The sequence below is a fragment of the Podarcis liolepis genome (genome assembly GCF_965112155.1).
Source record: "Podarcis liolepis genome assembly, chromosome: 11".
NCBI lineage: Eukaryota > Metazoa > Chordata > Lepidosauria > Squamata > Lacertidae > Podarcis > Podarcis liolepis.
In genome coordinates this window covers 30,802,347-30,819,380 of record NC_139565.1, presented here as the reverse complement: position 1 = coordinate 30,819,380, position 17,034 = coordinate 30,802,347, and the positions used below count along the sequence as shown (strand labels likewise).

The 17,034-nt window shown below is 45.7% G+C and overlaps 1 protein-coding gene and 1 long non-coding RNA gene across 6 annotated transcripts in view; one reads left to right on the top strand and one right to left on the bottom strand.

The window, feature by feature from the left end:
• Positions 1–17,034, top strand: part of ADGRV1 (adhesion G protein-coupled receptor V1) — a 246,928-nt gene that overhangs the window by 185,972 nt on the left and 43,922 nt on the right. The gene's annotated exons all lie outside the window — the stretch shown is intronic.
• Positions 2,877–14,583, bottom strand: LOC310688794. The gene is made up of 3 exons (XR_014517189.1): positions 14,434–14,583; positions 3,883–3,993; positions 2,877–3,189 (listed from the first exon to the last, which is right to left on the bottom strand). It is a non-coding gene; the product is annotated as an uncharacterized lncRNA (long non-coding RNA).

The following is a 17,034-nucleotide window of genomic DNA, read 5'->3' as shown; positions in this document are numbered from 1 at the left end:
TTGCTGGTATCCATTGGCGATTAACACATTTGAGAGATTCTGTAACTCAGTTGTCAAGTGGTCTAATCCAAAAAATCCATCCAGTAGCCAAACCATACTGGCACCTCCGGATGCTGCACCCCCCTGCAATCCCTACACAGATCTGGCTGGCACAGGGCACAAAACCACAGCTCGCCCCTATACACGAAGCCAAGCCAGAGCACAACTAAGTGCAGTACAGCCATCTTCTCAGAAAAACTCTTCACAAGCTCAAGAGGTCAAGACACGAAAGCTTTAGCAACTAATCCACACTTAATGACCCACCTAAGTGGTACTCAGAATATCACTCAAGAAATCACTCAAGATATCCCTCAAGTAATTAAGGAACAAAAGAAGAAAAGGCACACTAACCTGGGAACTTCCTCTCTGCCCAGAACGTTGGAGGCTATACACCACACCCCCTCAACAGTATTTATAGGAACTCAAACACTGAGATCCTGCTCTGTTCCAGTAACAAGAAGCCGAAAGCACCAGCCTGAAGATGACGAGTGAGACCTCGTCGAAACGTCGCCTAGACACCCCAACTCTTACACGGGAAGACACCCGAAGACACCAAAACCTACATATATATATATATATATATATATATATATATATATATATATATATATATATATATATTAGACTGGGAGACCAAAGATGAAATGGTCAAAGGCCATGTGATTTTGTTGTTGTTGTTGTTATTTCCTAATACTCTCAAGGTGGACGTGGGTGGCACTGTGGGTTAAACCACAGAGCCTAGGACTTGCCGATCAGAAGGTTGGCGGTTCGAATCCCTGCGACGGGGTGAGCTCCTGTTGCCCGGTCCCAGCTCCTGCCAACCTAGCAGTTCAAAAGCATGTCAAAGTGCAAGTAGATAAATAGGTGCCGCTCCAGCAGGAAGGTAAACGGCGTTTCTGTGCACTGCTCTGGTTCGCCAGAAGCAGCTTAGTTATGCTGGCCACATGACACGGAAGCTGTACGCCGTCTCCCTCGGCCAGTAAAGCGAGATGAATGTCACAACCCCAGAGTCAGCAACGACTGGACCTAATGGTCAGGGGTACCTTTACCTTTAATACTCTAAATAATGCAATATTGGGTATTGCATTAATTAGATCTATCTTTAGGCCTCGGCTATGGAGCTTAGAAGAGGTCTTATGAAGCAAAAGGGAATGATTTGGTTTTTTGTGACTTCTACAATTAGTTGTGGATAGGTTTTTTAAAAATAAAAATTAAGATAACATGCACATTTATTTTTAGACAGATTGCAAGCTGCCAACAGCTCATATTTTCAAAACCAGATAAACTTAATAAAACCACAAACAGTCTGTTAAGCTGGGACTGGAACCTAAGTAAATGGGTCATATAAAGGGGAAGCCCTTTTTTACTTGACAAGGAAGCCCCCTGGGAAAACTTGGAAACAGTTTGCCACAATGACATTTCATGTTAGTCGTTTTAAGCTTGCAGTCATCTCTGTTTACCGTAAGCAAGTAAAGGTTTCCTGTAAGCCAGTAAACGTTGTTCATGTTCAACTAACAAACAACATGCAAGATAGCTAATCTCATGTGTTGTCTGAGAAGTATTATTATGTTGCAGATCAGTTATTTATCTCCAGATGTAGTCATATTAGACTACTCCCTTTTCATGGAAAACAGTCTTAAAACCAAAAGAAGAGCTCTGCTGGATCAGGCCAAAGGTTGATCTGGTGCCACATAATGTTCTCACAGTAGTCAATGACATGTCTATGGGAAGCCCACAATCAGGACTTGAATGCACCCTTCAAGTTTTAAGCAAGCTTTAAAAACCCATCTGTTCCAGCTTCTTTTTTATAGATGGCTTTATGATTCTGATGTTAAAATTTTTAAACCTTCCAGCTGAGCTATAATAATAAGGCTTTATTTGCTCCCAGTGTGTTGTGTTTTTAAATAGCTGTTTTGATTTTATTCTTTCTATTTTTTATTATTGTTCTGTAACGTAGATTTTGTAAGTCCCTTGTGAGGGCGTTTTCCTGGAAAAGCAACCTAAAAATACTTAGATAAGTAAACAAAATGATCTGTTGAATATCTTCCCACCTTGTGGCCTGACACATGCAGGCGGTGTTTGGCCTGGTGTTGAAAATCTCTAGATTTTCTGTCCTGGGGGACTTCAGCTTCCATGCCAAAGCCTCACTTTGGCTGGAGTTACTCAAAACATCATGGGCACCATGAAAGCTATGCATAGTTTTTTTAAAATGTATGTTTAATGTATAAACATAGTTATGGTCCAATATATTTAACTGGGTGGTATTCAACTAGTTATACTCAGTTTGGACCTAGTGGAATTAATGGTTATGTTCTTTAATACCAATGGATCCACTCTGCATAAAACTTACCTGAATACCACCCCTGGGAATACTACAAGGAAAGAGAGGGAACAATTCTGCACTGGACATAGTGAGAGGGTTTATGGATGAGGGAAATGTCTAAAACTGTGATAAAGAGACATGTGGGGCCTCCTAACTTTAGGAGTGCTTGCGCTTTTGCATGCAGAAGATCTCCATGTCAATCTGGCATTTTCAGGTATATGACTATGAAAGACTCCTGTGTGGGATGCTGCTAGCCAGTGCAGGAAATACTGAGTTGGATGGACCAACATTGTCTCAAAATGCAACATGCTCACCCATACAGTCCCCTCATTCTTGAACATTAAGCAGCTGGGAATATGCTGGAGTGCAGATGGCAGAAGACTTGGGTCAGATCCAACCAAACATGGCTTAGAGCCTGTTTGAGAGCGTGCTCTGTGGCGGTATTGGCAGCAAAGAAATCTTATTTCACTGCCAACATTGCATCTGCAGAATGCTATCTGGCAATGTTGTTCCAGTTTGTTAGAAGAACTGCATAGCCTCCTATTAATAACCTGCGAAACTATCAAAGGCGTGCTGGGACTTATTTGTGAAGCATTTTAAGGATTTTCAGTTGCTTCCGTCTGCTGAGATGCCATATTGCAGGGCTTGCCAGCATTTTGGATCCGGTGGGCACACTTTGAAATCTGGGCAGCAGTCACACTTTGTCCTGCCCCTTACCTTGTGTTGACTAGAACTTACATGGATACGACCTAGAAAACTTCCATCTTTACATCTATCGTAATGTGCCACCATTGATGGAGTTGTGGCCTCAATCTGTTTTGCACAAACTGCAAAAAAGGAGCACAGTGTGAGATAGGTATAAGGTGCAAAAACAGAAATGCTTTCAGGGTATTTGCAGGGATGCAATGGAACTTTAATGCCCAAAGATGGAGGTGAAGAAAAGGAGGGTCTGGCAGCTGAAGTACAGAAACGGAGCAAATTCTACCCTAATATAATTTGTGTGCATACTGTCCCTGAAATTTCCTGTCATTTAAGTGCTTTTTAAACACATGCACCTAATGAATGGGATTAATTGCCACACAATTGCAACTTGCCAGAAGGAACCATTCTCTCTCTCCTTCTCCTACACACTGTTGGAGTTCTCTCAATCCCATGAAACCCAATTTGGGGGGCAAGTGGAGGGGGGGGGAGGCCTGTTGCAGAAGTCCTCGTATACAGGGCTTGTGCTAACTTGATTAGTTAGGTGAATCCATTCCCCCACCCCATTTTTCAAACTGCATGTTATCAGCTTTCTGACTGTGTTATTTTCCCCCAACTGCACACTAAAAAAAGCACAACTTGATGGGGGTTTTTGTATCTTGGTACCAAGAAGAACATTAAAGTGGGTAATAATGGCTCAGTCACGACTCAAATTGTTAAGACTTTAATTAGATAAAGGCAACAGCTTGAACTTCAAAAAGCAGCTTTCAATCATTTTGAAAGGCTCCACTTGTGTGACATTTTAAGTGACGGGCACTTACTTGATTAACCTGTGTGTTCATCAGTTGTCAATCAGAGGGTCACACCCTTGTATGTTCTTTTGGGCATTATCCCAAAAAAGAAATCCTTTAACATAAAAGCCATCCTGTAACCTATATATATATATATAGAGAGAGAGTCAATCTTTTATTCAATCTCCAATTACAGAAGTTTAGAGACATCAATGAAATTAGCAAGCAATATCCCATCCCCACCCCCACCCTGTTGCATTAATGGGATTCATTGTGAAGGCCTAAGGTATAATCCATAGAACATTGTTTATCCGATTTAAAAGTGAAATATGTAAGATTTTTTGCTGCCACATTTTTTTCCCTTTAAATTGCTGTTGGAGCAACTGATACTCACTCTGTCAAGGGACTACAAGCTGAAAATGAATATCTGTTCCCCGGGGCTCCGGGGTAGGGAGGCAGAGGTTGCCACATGGTGCAACCTCAGTTGCAAAGGGAGAATCACCAACTTCTTGCATGGTCAGTGGAGGGAATGACTGCTTGGAGCTGCCCTCCACCTGTTCATGCTGGACCCTCTATATGCTTGCCCGCAATCCAATTGTGGCATGGGCACAGGGTGTGTGTACCCTGGTCACCCCTAGTGTATTTAGGAGGGCAACCTGGAGCAGGCTGCCCTCTTGGTTGACCGATGGCAGATTTACCACCTACCCCAGACTGTTAGGGGCCTGCTCAGTGGGGAAGTGGGCAAGTTGGCGTGGGGACTTTGTTATGTTTTATCGGCTGTCGTATTCATGGCCAATGAGGAATCTTCTCCTGCATATACTAAGGTGAAATGTGCATAGGACTGCATATATTTTTGAAACATTAACATACAAAAATGCATTTTAGCCTTGGGTTTATGGGCTCTCCATGCAATCAAGAATACCAGTTGCTCAGGACTTCTAGTCATGTAAGAGGCTACGTGTGTATGCCTACATGCGTAGGCTTTGTTTTTCAGATATTATACTGAATGCACAATGACAAGGTTGATCTATGCGAAATGAGGAGCAGAACCTGTGCTTCTGCTCCCCTCTCCATATGCTTAATCTATACGTGGGGATGGTTGTTTGTTTGTAAAGGGCTCTCATTTCATGAAGAGCACTGCTTAAGTCTTTTGTGCATGTGATTATACAGCTGCTGGCTTTGAGTGCCCTGTCTCAATATTCACATGTAGAATCCCATTTAGTATTCCAACCCAGAGAAGGACTTCAGGGGGAAATGGTGCCCAGTAGTATAGCTGAGCATTACCAGCTGCACAAATTTGTACAATGAAGCAGTTACTTGCAAATTATAGCGACATCAGAAGGGCTACTGTGACAATGCTGTGACACTGCTAATAGCACTTTAAAATGTCTTCTGCTTTCCCCCTTCAATGAAGACCCTCAAGGTAGCTAACAAAATATAAAAGCCAACATAAAGACATATAACACCATCACTGAAACAACTATATCTATATCAAGAATTGGCCATGAGGTGCCAGCACAACAAATTGTTCATCACTATGACTAGGTGTGGCAAAACAGCGGAGCAAAACTGTGTTAGGTAGCACAGAAACTGAAGAAGTGGAGGAAAGAGAGAGCAGATACAAGTGATTTACATGCCTTTCTAAAGGCCTTTTAGCTACTACAGTTATGCTGGCAGATATCTACTTTTCTTCAGTAAGCAGGTGCAATAGAAATGCAGACAACAGGCAGCAGAACAGAGTTCCTCTACCCATTTGTCTTGTATAAGGTAGTGCTGCAGATACATTGATGCTATTCTGTAGACAGCATTGCTAAGTACTACTTTCATTGTGGGAATAAGTCCTTCGTTCATTGCGAGCATGGGGCTACAGTGAAAAATAAATCCTGTAGTATTTCTCCTGAGAGTTTTTTATAACTTTGCAAATATTTACCACCATCAAGGTAAGGGGGAAAAAGAGGAACCTCCCTTCCTAAAAAAAAAACCCAAACAAACCCAGGCAATAATCAGTGAGTTGTGCCTCAAAAATGTTTAAAATAGAAATGCTACCTTGTTACAGAAATACTATGTTGACGTCTACATGAGGAAAGAAGTGTGTTTTTGCTGATTGAAACTGTAGCCATTTTTAGATTGTGAAGAAGAACAATTTAGCATTTAATTTTAGAATGGTTGCAGCATACAGTATTTCTGGATGAGTGGAACACCCATGCATGATGCAATGATTCCATATCTGGCACAAGCTTCCTGCAATCAAATCCTAGGTACTTGAGTGGGTGGACATCTACACTGGCATTCATCTTAACTGACCACAGTGGGGCTCTGACCTGGATGCAACTCTCAGTGCGTAAAGTGTTAGATGTGGAGCTGGAAAAGATGTGCATTTAGCTGTGTGATCACTGCACACACAAAGATGTTCAAATATTAGATGATATGTGGTGATTTTAACTTCCAGGGTGAACTTCCAGTTATTAGTCTGTTGCACCAAAAACAAGTCTTGTGACACCTTAAACACTGCCAAAGACTAGGTATGGTAGCAATATCATACTCCTGGGACAGAATGCTATATACTTCCCCCCCTGCAAATGATTGTGTACCTTCCCCCACCCCCATGTTAAATCAGAGATACTCAGAAATATTTCCAGTGTGTCTGTTTATGTGTGTGAGAGAGATGTTTGCCCAGCATTCCTGTTCTTAGAATGATATCAAAACCTGAACATTTTATAGCTGACAAAAATAGAAAGCATTGAGTTGCTGTGAATATAGGCTGATCACACATTCGTTTAATAACAATGGGTGATACCCAGGTCATAATCAAAGTAGATTTCATTGAACTTAAGGGACTTATGCTACTTATGACCATTGATTTCAGTGGGTCTACTCTGAGTAGGGTTAATGTTGACTATCACTCAGCTGTTGTAATTTAGAGACTAGCAGTACCAACCACAAACACACTCAGAATCTCATCAGGAGTGATTTTTCAGTTTTGCCCACTTGGAAAATTAAACTCTGTGGGTGGTATTCAGCTACGTTTTACTCCAAGTAATCCCATTGATATTAACAAAGATGACAAAGCTAGGTCTATTAATTTCAGTAGTGTGATGGCCTGGGATTCCGATTCGGAGGATGAAACAGAGGAATCCCAGCCTGCACAGGAGTCCCCGCCCCCAGGGCCGGCTGAACTGGGGCAAGGCCTAGAGGCTGAAGAGCTTGCACCTGTGGCAGTGCAGCAGGAGCTGGCCCCAGGTGAAGTCCTCCTGGCCCCAGAGGAGCCTGATGACTCAGTGGCCACAGGTGAGCCTCCTCCAGGGCCCAGTAACCCTTCGGCCTCTCCTGATCTGCAGAGGCTTAGGGCAGAGAGGCGAAGGGAACTAGTTGCCCCCAGGAGGAGTGCTCGCCTTAAGGCCAAGGTAGGCGGGGCTCCTGGGGGTCGGGGCCGCCCCTGACCTTAGAAGAGGATAAAAGCCCACTCATCCCGGTCCCAGGTTGCGGGAGCAACGTCGTTGTTGGCTTCGGACCTTCCTGTGATCCTGATCCTTGCTCGGCCTCCTGTTCCTGACTAACCGGTACTCCTGATCCCTGCTCGGCTTCATGTTCCTGACTATCCAGTACTCCTGTTTCCTGCTCGGCCTCCTGTTCCCGACCATCCGGTGTTCCTGTTACCTGCTCAGCCTTCTGTTCCAGCGTTCCTGTTCCCCGCCCGTCTCTCTGCATCGGACCTCGCCCCGCTTCGTGTGGACTCTGCTACATTCACGGTACCTTACCCCCGGGGCCAGCACAAGTAGATTTACTCTAAGTAAAATTTAGCTGAGTTTTGCCTTACAAATGTATTTGATTTTTTTCAAAAATCCTACTTTTCTGTATAAAAGACAAATAAAACAAGTCTAAACTGCTTTAACCGATAAAGTTAGATGGAACAGATTTACTGTCAGGGAACTGCCATCGGAGCATCAGGTGGTGGAGGGACTCAGGGAGGAAGAAAGAGACTCAACAGCTGAAGCAGGGACCAGCAGGGGGAGGAGTGGTTCTCTGAGGGAATGCGAGCAGGAGGGAGGGCTCAGGGAAGCTTCCAGCGAGAACAGTGGGGAGGTATCTGAGTCTCCCATAGGGAGACCCACACCTCGCCGGAAACTGTCACGCCGTGAGTCCAGGAGACGCGTTTCCGTTAAGGAGCTCCTTTGCTGGAAACGCTTCCGCAGACAGCCACTGTCGGACTCTACTAGTGACTAGAGCAGACATGTCTGAGGAGCTCCGTCACACACGGAGGTTTGTGGGGGTCGCACAAACTCTGAGGGAGCACGTTTTACGCACAAGCAGCTAATCAATCCCTAACAGCAGTCCGACAGTCTCTGTACGCTGCCTGTGCAAGAGAAAGCATCATGAGCGAACCAACCGGAACCGGAGGAGCGGGGGCTGGAGCTGGTCCAAGCTTGGAAGATAGATACCGAGCGTTGGAGGTCCAACTGGCGCTGCAGACGGCGAGGCTGGAGGAGAGAAGGGCTCAGGATGCAGACAAGAAGGGGAGAGCCACTCAATTCCCCAGAAAGGTACCAGGATTGGTGCAAAAATTTGGGGGGGACCCCAAGGATTACCATGCCTTTAGGACAGAGATGCAATATGCCATTAATGTGCAGTTCGATGAGTTCCCTGATGAGGAATCGCGAGTTGCTTTCGTAATTGGGCATCTTGAGAAAGGGGCGAGAGACTGGGTTCGACCCCTAATGGCAACGCACAATGACATACTAAAGGACACGAGGAAGTTCTTTCGTGCAATGGATATCATGTTTTCCAGCGATATTGAGGAAGGGGCGGTGCGCAGGCAGCTAATGGCTTGTAAGCAGGGAAGTCGATCTGTCCGTGAGTACTGGACTGAGTTTACCATGCTGATTCACAGACTGAGTTGGGATTTATCGGCGGCACCCATTCAAATGCTATTTGAAGAAGGTCTTTCTTCGGCGGTGAAAGACGAGCTGTCACGGAGCCCCAGGGCGGAGTCTATGGATCAGCTGACCAAATCTGCGCTGACCATAGGAGCGCGGCAGGAGGCAAGAGCCTTGGAGAGGCGGGAAGGGAGAGGGGAACGTTGGAAGGAGTTCCGCATTCCAGACATTCCTGAGCCAGCTTTCCCGCCGGCAGAGCCGATGGAAATCGGAACAGCGCGCGCGCGCGCATTTTCAAAAACCAGCGAGGGGGCTAAGAAGGAGGGAAAGGGCCCCCGGAAATGCTATCTCTGCCAACAGCCAGGCCACTTTGCCAGAGTCTGCCCCCAGAGGAAGGAATGGCAAGGGATGGTGGGAGCTGTTGAGGGGGGAGAACAGGGGGGAACGGAGCAGGTAAAAGCCAACGCCTGGTTGCCACAATCGGGGCACTGCAGCCAGGCCAAAGAGCAGTGAAAGTGCCCGTGCCAGAAGCTCCTCGACCTGCTCTAGTGATTGAAGTGTCGCTAGAGCTGCAAAATGGGCACCCCCTAAAAATAAAGGCGCTATTGGACTCAGGCAGCTCCTGCAATTTTATGAGCAAGGAGTTTGCTGCTGAACACCAGATACAGACTATCCCTTTAAGCAACCCCCTGCAGGTGACCACGATTGATGGCAGGGAGTTGTTGGGAGGAGGAGTCAGCTTGCAGACTGTCCCAATGATAATGAGGGTGGCAAGGCACACAGAACTGATAGCGTTTAATGTGGCCACCCTGGGGGGCGCTCCCATTATTTTGGGAATGAGCTGGCTAGCTCTACATGATCCGCTGGTTGGCTGGCATCAAAGAGTGGTGTCCTTTGGTTCAGCACATTGCTTAGAACACTGCAAAGGGGAAAAGGGTTCAGCAGGGGCCCAAGCCACCCTAGCAGGGACTGAAGTAATGGAGAAGGTGAAGGTACCACCACAGTATGCAGATCTCAGCGACGTGTTCAGCGAGAAGGAAGCTGACCAACTACCACCTCATAGACCCTTTGATTGCCAGATCAATTTACTCCCTGGAGCACAGCTTCCCGTGGGCAAGTTGTATGCCATGTCAGACAGAGAAATGCAGGAGTTGCGAGGGTTTATTGACAAGAACCTGAAGAGAGGCTTCATCAGAGAGTCCAAAGCAGCAGGGGGTAGCCCAGTGTTTTTTGTGGACAAAAAAAACGCGGACAAGCCGAGACTTGTATGTGATTTTAGGAGGTTAAATGCAGTGACTGAACCGGTGGCTTTCCCTATGCCAAGAATTGATGATATTTTGACCAGGGTGAGGAAGGGAAAGATTTTTACAAAGCTGGATCTAAGGGGGGCGTACAACCTGATACGCATAAGGAAAGGGGATGAATGGAAAACCACCATGTTTACCCCTTTGGGGGCATTTGAATACCTCGTTATGCCATTTGGATTACAAGCAGGCTCAGCGTGTTTTCAATCTTTTATGAACCACGTACTGGGCCCTTTGCTCTACAAGAATTGCGTTGCTTTCCTAGATGATGTGTTGGTGTATTCGGAGAATGAGGAGCAACATGTGAGAGACGTCAGAGAAGTGTTGAGCAGACTGCAAGCCAACAGGCTGTGGGTCAAACTGGAGAAGTGTCGGTTCCATACCAAGGAGGTGGAATTCCTGGGGTACCGCCTGTCAGACAAGGGATTGGCCATGGATCCCGGCAAGGTACAGGCAGTGCTGGAATGGAAAACACCCAAAACCAAGAAGGATGTGCAGAGGTTCCTAGGGTTTGGAAACTTTTATCGTAAGTTCATCCGCAACTTCGCCCATCTGACGGCGCCCATCACGGACTGTCTCAGCAGTAAAAAGAAGTTTGTATGGACGGCGGAGGCGGAGCGAGCGTTTGAGGAGCTGAAAAGGGCCTTCGCCTCTGAAGAACAACTTCTGCATGTGGATTTACGAAAGAAGCTAAGGGTTGAAACAGACGCATCTGACAGAGCCATAGGGGCGGTGCTTCTTCTGCAGCCGGGGAAGGAGGAGTCAGAGTGGCGACCGTGTGCCTTCTTTTCGCGAAAGCTGAACAAATCCGAGAGGAACTACACGGTGTACGACCGAGAACTTCTTGCTATTCATGAGGCGTTCCGGAGATGGAGGCATCTGCTAGTTGGTGCACAACATAAGGTGCAAGTGTGCACGGACCATAAAAATCTAGAGTATTGGAGAACTGCGCGAGTGCTCAACCAAAGGCAGTTGAGATGGGCCCAGGAGTTCTCCAAATTTAACTTTGAGATTTATTACGTGCCAGGCCCAGAGAATGTTAGGGCGGACGCTCTCTCACGCAAACCTGAATATTTGGAGGGGGAGGGAGCACCCGAAGAAACCCATATCATTCCAGAGGACCGCTGGGTGTGTGGGGCGACTTTGGTGGGGCAAAGGGAATTGGTAGAGGGTACGGTGCAGGATGCATACGCCCAGGACAAACTCAGGGATCTCAGGAGGGAGGAAGACAAATCCGGTGGTTTTGAGGAGAGAAACGGGGCATTGTATTATAAGGGAGCGTTATATATACCTGAAGGGGAATTGAGGGAGAAGGTACTCAAGCAGCTGCACGATAGCCCCACAGCAGGGCATTTTGGGCAACACAAGACCATGTGGCTGGTTACCAGGGAATTTTGGTGGCCCAAGGTCAGGGAAGATGTGCGGGAGTATGTGAGAGGGTGTGAACAATGCCAAAGAGCCAAGGGGGAGAGGCGGGCGCCGGCTGGTTTATTAGAACCACTGCCCACACCTGAAAGACCGTGGGAAGCAGTGGCAATAGATTTCATGACTGATCTGCCAAGGTCTAGAGGGAAAACAGCCATCATGGTTGTAGTAGACCTGTTAACTAAAATGGCCCACTTTATAGCCTGCTCACATGCGGTCACAGCAGAAGAAACAGCCAAATTGTTTGTAGAGAATGTGTTTCGGTTGCATGGCGCCCCCTTGAGGGTGGTTTCAGACCGAGGGAAACAATTTACTTCCAGGTTCTGGAGGAAGCTCATGAGCTTACTGCATGTAGAGGTTAATTTTTCAACGGCCCGTCATCCAGAAACCAACGGGCAGGCGGAAAGAGCAAATGGGGTTCTCCAACAATATTTGAGGTGTTATGTTAATGACAGAGAGAATGATTGGGTGGAGAAGCTGGCGTTGGCAGAATTTGCCTACAACAATGCAGAGAACGTGTCCACGGGGATGAGCCCCTTTTTGGCTAATCACGGGTGCCATCCCAGAGCCTTCCCAGGGGGGGAGGGGGAGAACTGGAGCGTTCCAGCTGCAGAACAGTTCGTTGAAGAAATGGAAGCGATCCATCGCCAGCTCCAACTCAACTTAAACAGGGCTAAGGAGGAATATAAGAGGCAGGCAGACAAAAACCGAAGGGAAGGTGAAAGCATCAGGGTGGGGGACCAGGTGTGGCTGTCAACCCAAGGGTTGCCGTTCAAAGGAGGTTGTAAGAAATTAAGACCCAAAAGGCTGGGTCCGTTTGAAGTCATGCAGCAGGTCAATCCAGTGGCTTTCAGGCTCCGGTTACCGAACCACATGAAGCTGCACCCAGTTTTTCACAGGTCGTTGCTGTCACCGTATAGAGGAGACAGTGAAGGGAGGGTCACTAGGGGACCAGCAATGGAGGAGAAGGAACACAGCTACCATGTAGTGGAGGTCCTCGATTCCAGGTGGAAGGGAGATCAAGTAGAGTATTTGGTAATGTGGGAAGGGGAACCGGAGTCGGAAAACACCTGGGTTAGGGCAGAGGATGTCAATGACGAAGTTTTAATAGAGACTTTTCATCAGAGGTTCCCACGTAAACCTCAGCCTGTAGCGAGGTTCCGAAGGGAATACTTTGCTACCACCGACGAGGAAGAGGAGTTGGAGGGGTTCCCAGATTCTGAAGAGGAAGAGGATTCAGCGAGCCAGGACGACGATCGATGGAGGGAATTGTTCGAGACGTCGGAAGATGAGGAAGATTCGTTTCGGGGTTTTAGCCCTTCACCTCCCAGGGGAGAGGAATTGGGAGGGGGTGAGGGGGGCCCTGGAGGGGAGGTGGATGTCAGGGAACTGCCATCGGAGCATCAGGTGGTGGAGGGACTCAGGGAGGAAGAAAGAGACTCAACAGCTGAAGCAGGGACCAGCAGGGGGAGGAGTGGTTCTCTGAGGGAATGCGAGCAGGAGGGAGGGCTCAGGGAAGCTTCCAGCGAGAACAGTGGGGAGGTATCTGAGTCTCCCATAGGGAGACCCACACCTCGCCGGAAACTGTCACGCCGTGAGTCCAGGAGACGCGTTTCCGTTAAGGAGCTCCTTTGCTGGAAACGCTTCCGCAGACAGCCACTGTCGGACTCTACTAGTGACTAGAGCAGACATGTCTGAGGAGCTCCGTCACACACGGAGGTTTGTGGGGGTCGCACAAACTCTGAGGGAGCACGTTTTACGCACAAGCAGCTAATCAATCCCTAACATTTACATTATCATTCTTAAAGGACATTTTTGTAACCTGTCACCTGTCTTACAAGACTCACTTGATATTTGTCCTCATTTACTGGAGCTCAGGCAGGACAGCTTATACGTTGTTTTCTTATCCTTTCTTTGCATATCCTGAACATGAAAACTCACATATTCTTGATTCATGCAACATAGTCAAGATAACATTTGGCATCACATTTTCTTGTGGTGGGAAAGGAATAGTTCTGATATACCCTCAACGCTGTTTCTTCACATTTGATTTAATAGCTTTTGGGACAACACAGATACCTCCCAATCATTCTCAACATTACAGCACACAGCAATTTGACTTATTCAGCTATTCAACTTTACATCTATCATCGCTGAACTTGTTCCTTTTATGTTGAAACTTCTGAAATGTGACTTCAGCCTACAGTGTTCAGAACAGTTTGTGATAAATCAAACTGGTAAATATCTTGAAATGTATAGAGACATAAATAATTTGAGTGGTGACCTGCTAGCTGTAGAAGTCTTTTCTCAGTGAAACAGAAAACAGCTGATGCTGAAACTAGGGATGTCACAAACCCACCTCCCTGTCCTTCATGAAGCAGTTTTTCAAGAGTTCCAAAATGAATTCTGCTTAAAAGGGAGATAAAGGGCGAGTGAATGTACTTTTAATTGCATGAATGCATAGTTAGTAGTTTCAAAGCATGTTAAGAAAAACTAGGCCACTTCACCTGATATATGGAGTGAAAAATGCAAGGTATCAGTGCACTGCAGACAAAGGAGGAAGCCAACCTCAGAAATAAATGCACTGAATCCTAAACTGCACTTGCAGCTTTGCAGCTCTTTTCAAAAAGCATCAAAATAGGTGCAGTTCCAAAAAGAAGAGGTCTCCCTGCTTTGATCAGTTCCTCTTAAACATAATTCTACAATCTGGTAGAATCAAATCAAAATTTGTAATACAACCTACAGAGATCTTAAAGGTTGAGCTGAAACACACAAACAACAAAAGCGAAAGAGCAAAAATCACTGTTAATGGGAGGCATGTTGAGTTGTTTGTTTGTTTGTTTGTTTGTTTGTTGTTCTCCACTGTAATATGAATCCAAAATATTATTTGTTTCAAGAAAATGCCAATTCAAAATAAACTGTGTTGCAGGCAATAGCAACAAGTCCAAAAGTTTCAGTATGTCATTGAGTAAATACACACCACAGCTGTTTAAACTTGGGACACATGAACAGTTGATACAGCTCATCTGAGAACTGTTTACTTTTAAAGTTGCTTGCGCTCAGAGCAGAATGCATTGTGGAGAAAATTCCCTGTTGGTGTTGCATTGGCAGTTAAGGGGATTTCTGGTGAAGTCAGGTACCCTGCATGAAAGAGAAACCAAAACAAGAGCTCTGTAAATAGTAATAAAGGGAAAGTCCAGCACATGTGCAAAAGGAAGGGTGTAACTTTAGTTTTTATTTTAGTTTTCTTCTGTTCCACAACTAAATATGTCCTTTGGTTGCTTATCAGCTGATTTGAAAAGTTATCACATGCTGTTGAATTTTACATTCCAACTATGAAGTTGTTGTACCTTTTATGATCAAAAGTGCCTGCCAAAGGGGCCTGTATTCAGTCCCTAAAGCTTCCATGTGGTACAGCTGTACTCAGTTGGAAGCCGCAGAAGCCGCGTCAGACATTCGGGTTCCAAAGAACGTTCGCAAACCGGAACACTCACTTCCTGGTTTGCGGCATTCAGGAGCCAAAATGTTTGAGTTGCAAGGCGTTCGAGAACCAAGATATGACTGTATTTAATAGTTAAATTTAGTGATTGTTTATAAGTTGTGTACTTGTGGTATTTTTGAATTTTTTTATATTTAAAATAATAAAAAGGAAGAGGGTGGGCTAGCCTTGTTTTCCTGGGAAACCTGGGGTGATATGCAATGTAATCTATGTTAAAATCACTTGGTAGTATGCTTGTTCCAGAGGCGAAATGTTTCATTTTGTACTGCAAGAGAATGCATAAGCAAGTTGTTGGTAATTTGGGGATCATCCACTCTTCTGTTTGTCCTGTGATTCCTAGGCATGGGTTTGGGAGGTTTTTGTTCTGTCCTGCCACTTTCCTTGAGAAAACCTGTGGTTTACTGCTGAATCAGACAAAGCATCAGTTGGGTTTTCTGTGAATTGACATTTGTTTGGTAAACAGTGGGCTTTCCCCAGGGAAAGCAGCAGAATGAAAGAGAAACCTATTGGACCCATGCTAGAAATCATGGGACAAACAGAAGATATCAAGGGGCAAAGGAAAGCATGGATGAGCCCCTTGTTGTGTGATCCATTGCACAATGAGTTTCTGCTAGTGCATCTACTGCATTGGAGTCCCCTGTTGTGCAACATTAAAACTCACTCGTGTACTGGTGCAAGAGCCCTTGCACTAGCAGACAGAGAGTACTGGATGCAGCCTTTGGAGTTTTCATAACTCCAAAGGCTGCATCCAGTATGTGCTTTGATGGAGACTAGGGCAAGCACACACAGTCTGCTCATACGAAGCTGCATTGACTGAGCATGGGGAGTGGGATCATGCCTTCTCACTTTGTCCCAATCTTCTGAGTATGCTGGAATTGGGTTGAGGCCTCAAGCACAATACCACTCTATCCCTCCCAGGTTTTCAGTCAACATAGTTTTATTATGTGAATGGGGTTGCAGGCACCATGAAAATGTTTAGAAAGAAAGGTGCATACTGGAAAACAGGAGCTATTGGCTGGCTTGGAAGTTACATCACAAAATACAATCCAATAGGTGCCTGTGACACTACTGCATAATCTTTCCCACAGAAAACTGTGCTTGTGGGTGGGTGCAGGGAGAGAAAACCCTCAAGTAACCATAGTAAACAGACCGATCCCTGGGAAATTGTGATTTATTTGGAACTGAGGCAGTATCATCTGAGCAGATGTATGATGTCTGTGCTGCCCTCCTGAAAGAAAGTTAGTGTCTGGGAAGACTCCGACTATGAATGCAGCAAAATAGCTATGGGGCAATTAATCTACATTAGGTGATCTTTAGCACCCATAAAAGTTGGTCGACTAAAAGATAGCTCCCTGTTTTATTCTGTGGGAGTTACGTAGCAACAAATGCCTATAGCAATCTCATTAGTGTTTTCTTTGTAGCACAGAGAGTTGACGAGACTCACAGTCTGCCATGCTTTAGATGTAAGTAGCCACAACTGCCTGTCCCCACCCCCCTTCCTTCCAGAGAACAAACAAGCTAACATGATCTCAGCCAGTGGTAACCTCAAGCATTTGTCTTAATGTTTGCTCAGCAACAGCGTGCAGCAACACCAGCAGCCAATAGGAAGGTTTTGTACTGCTGCCTTTACATATAGTTCAGCATGTGTCTGCTGTTTCCTGTTCGTCAGCTGGGAACACCAGATGCAGTTCTTTTGATAAGAGGTACTTGGGTTCAGAATCTCTGCTCAGGTCTTTCAAATGTAGATTTAGGGCTATTTGCAGACTAAATCCACTCAGAGATACTGCCTTAGTGCTTTCTCCTAAAAAGTAAATAACTGTGAACAACGATATGCACACACTCTCAAATTGTAATACCATTGTTTACAAACTGAACTGGCCAAAGCCAGATAACTCTTCTGATACGTTCATCGCACTCTGTGCATCTCTCCACATCATTCTGTGGGCAGCAAAGGAAGCCGCAGGGACAAAATGAGTATACATGCAAAGAGCACACAGTCATTTTAAAAGCAGTCACCATGCATAAAGCGGCAGCAGAATCCAGTGAGAGGACTGTTGTGCAGTGTAAGAGACAATATGCA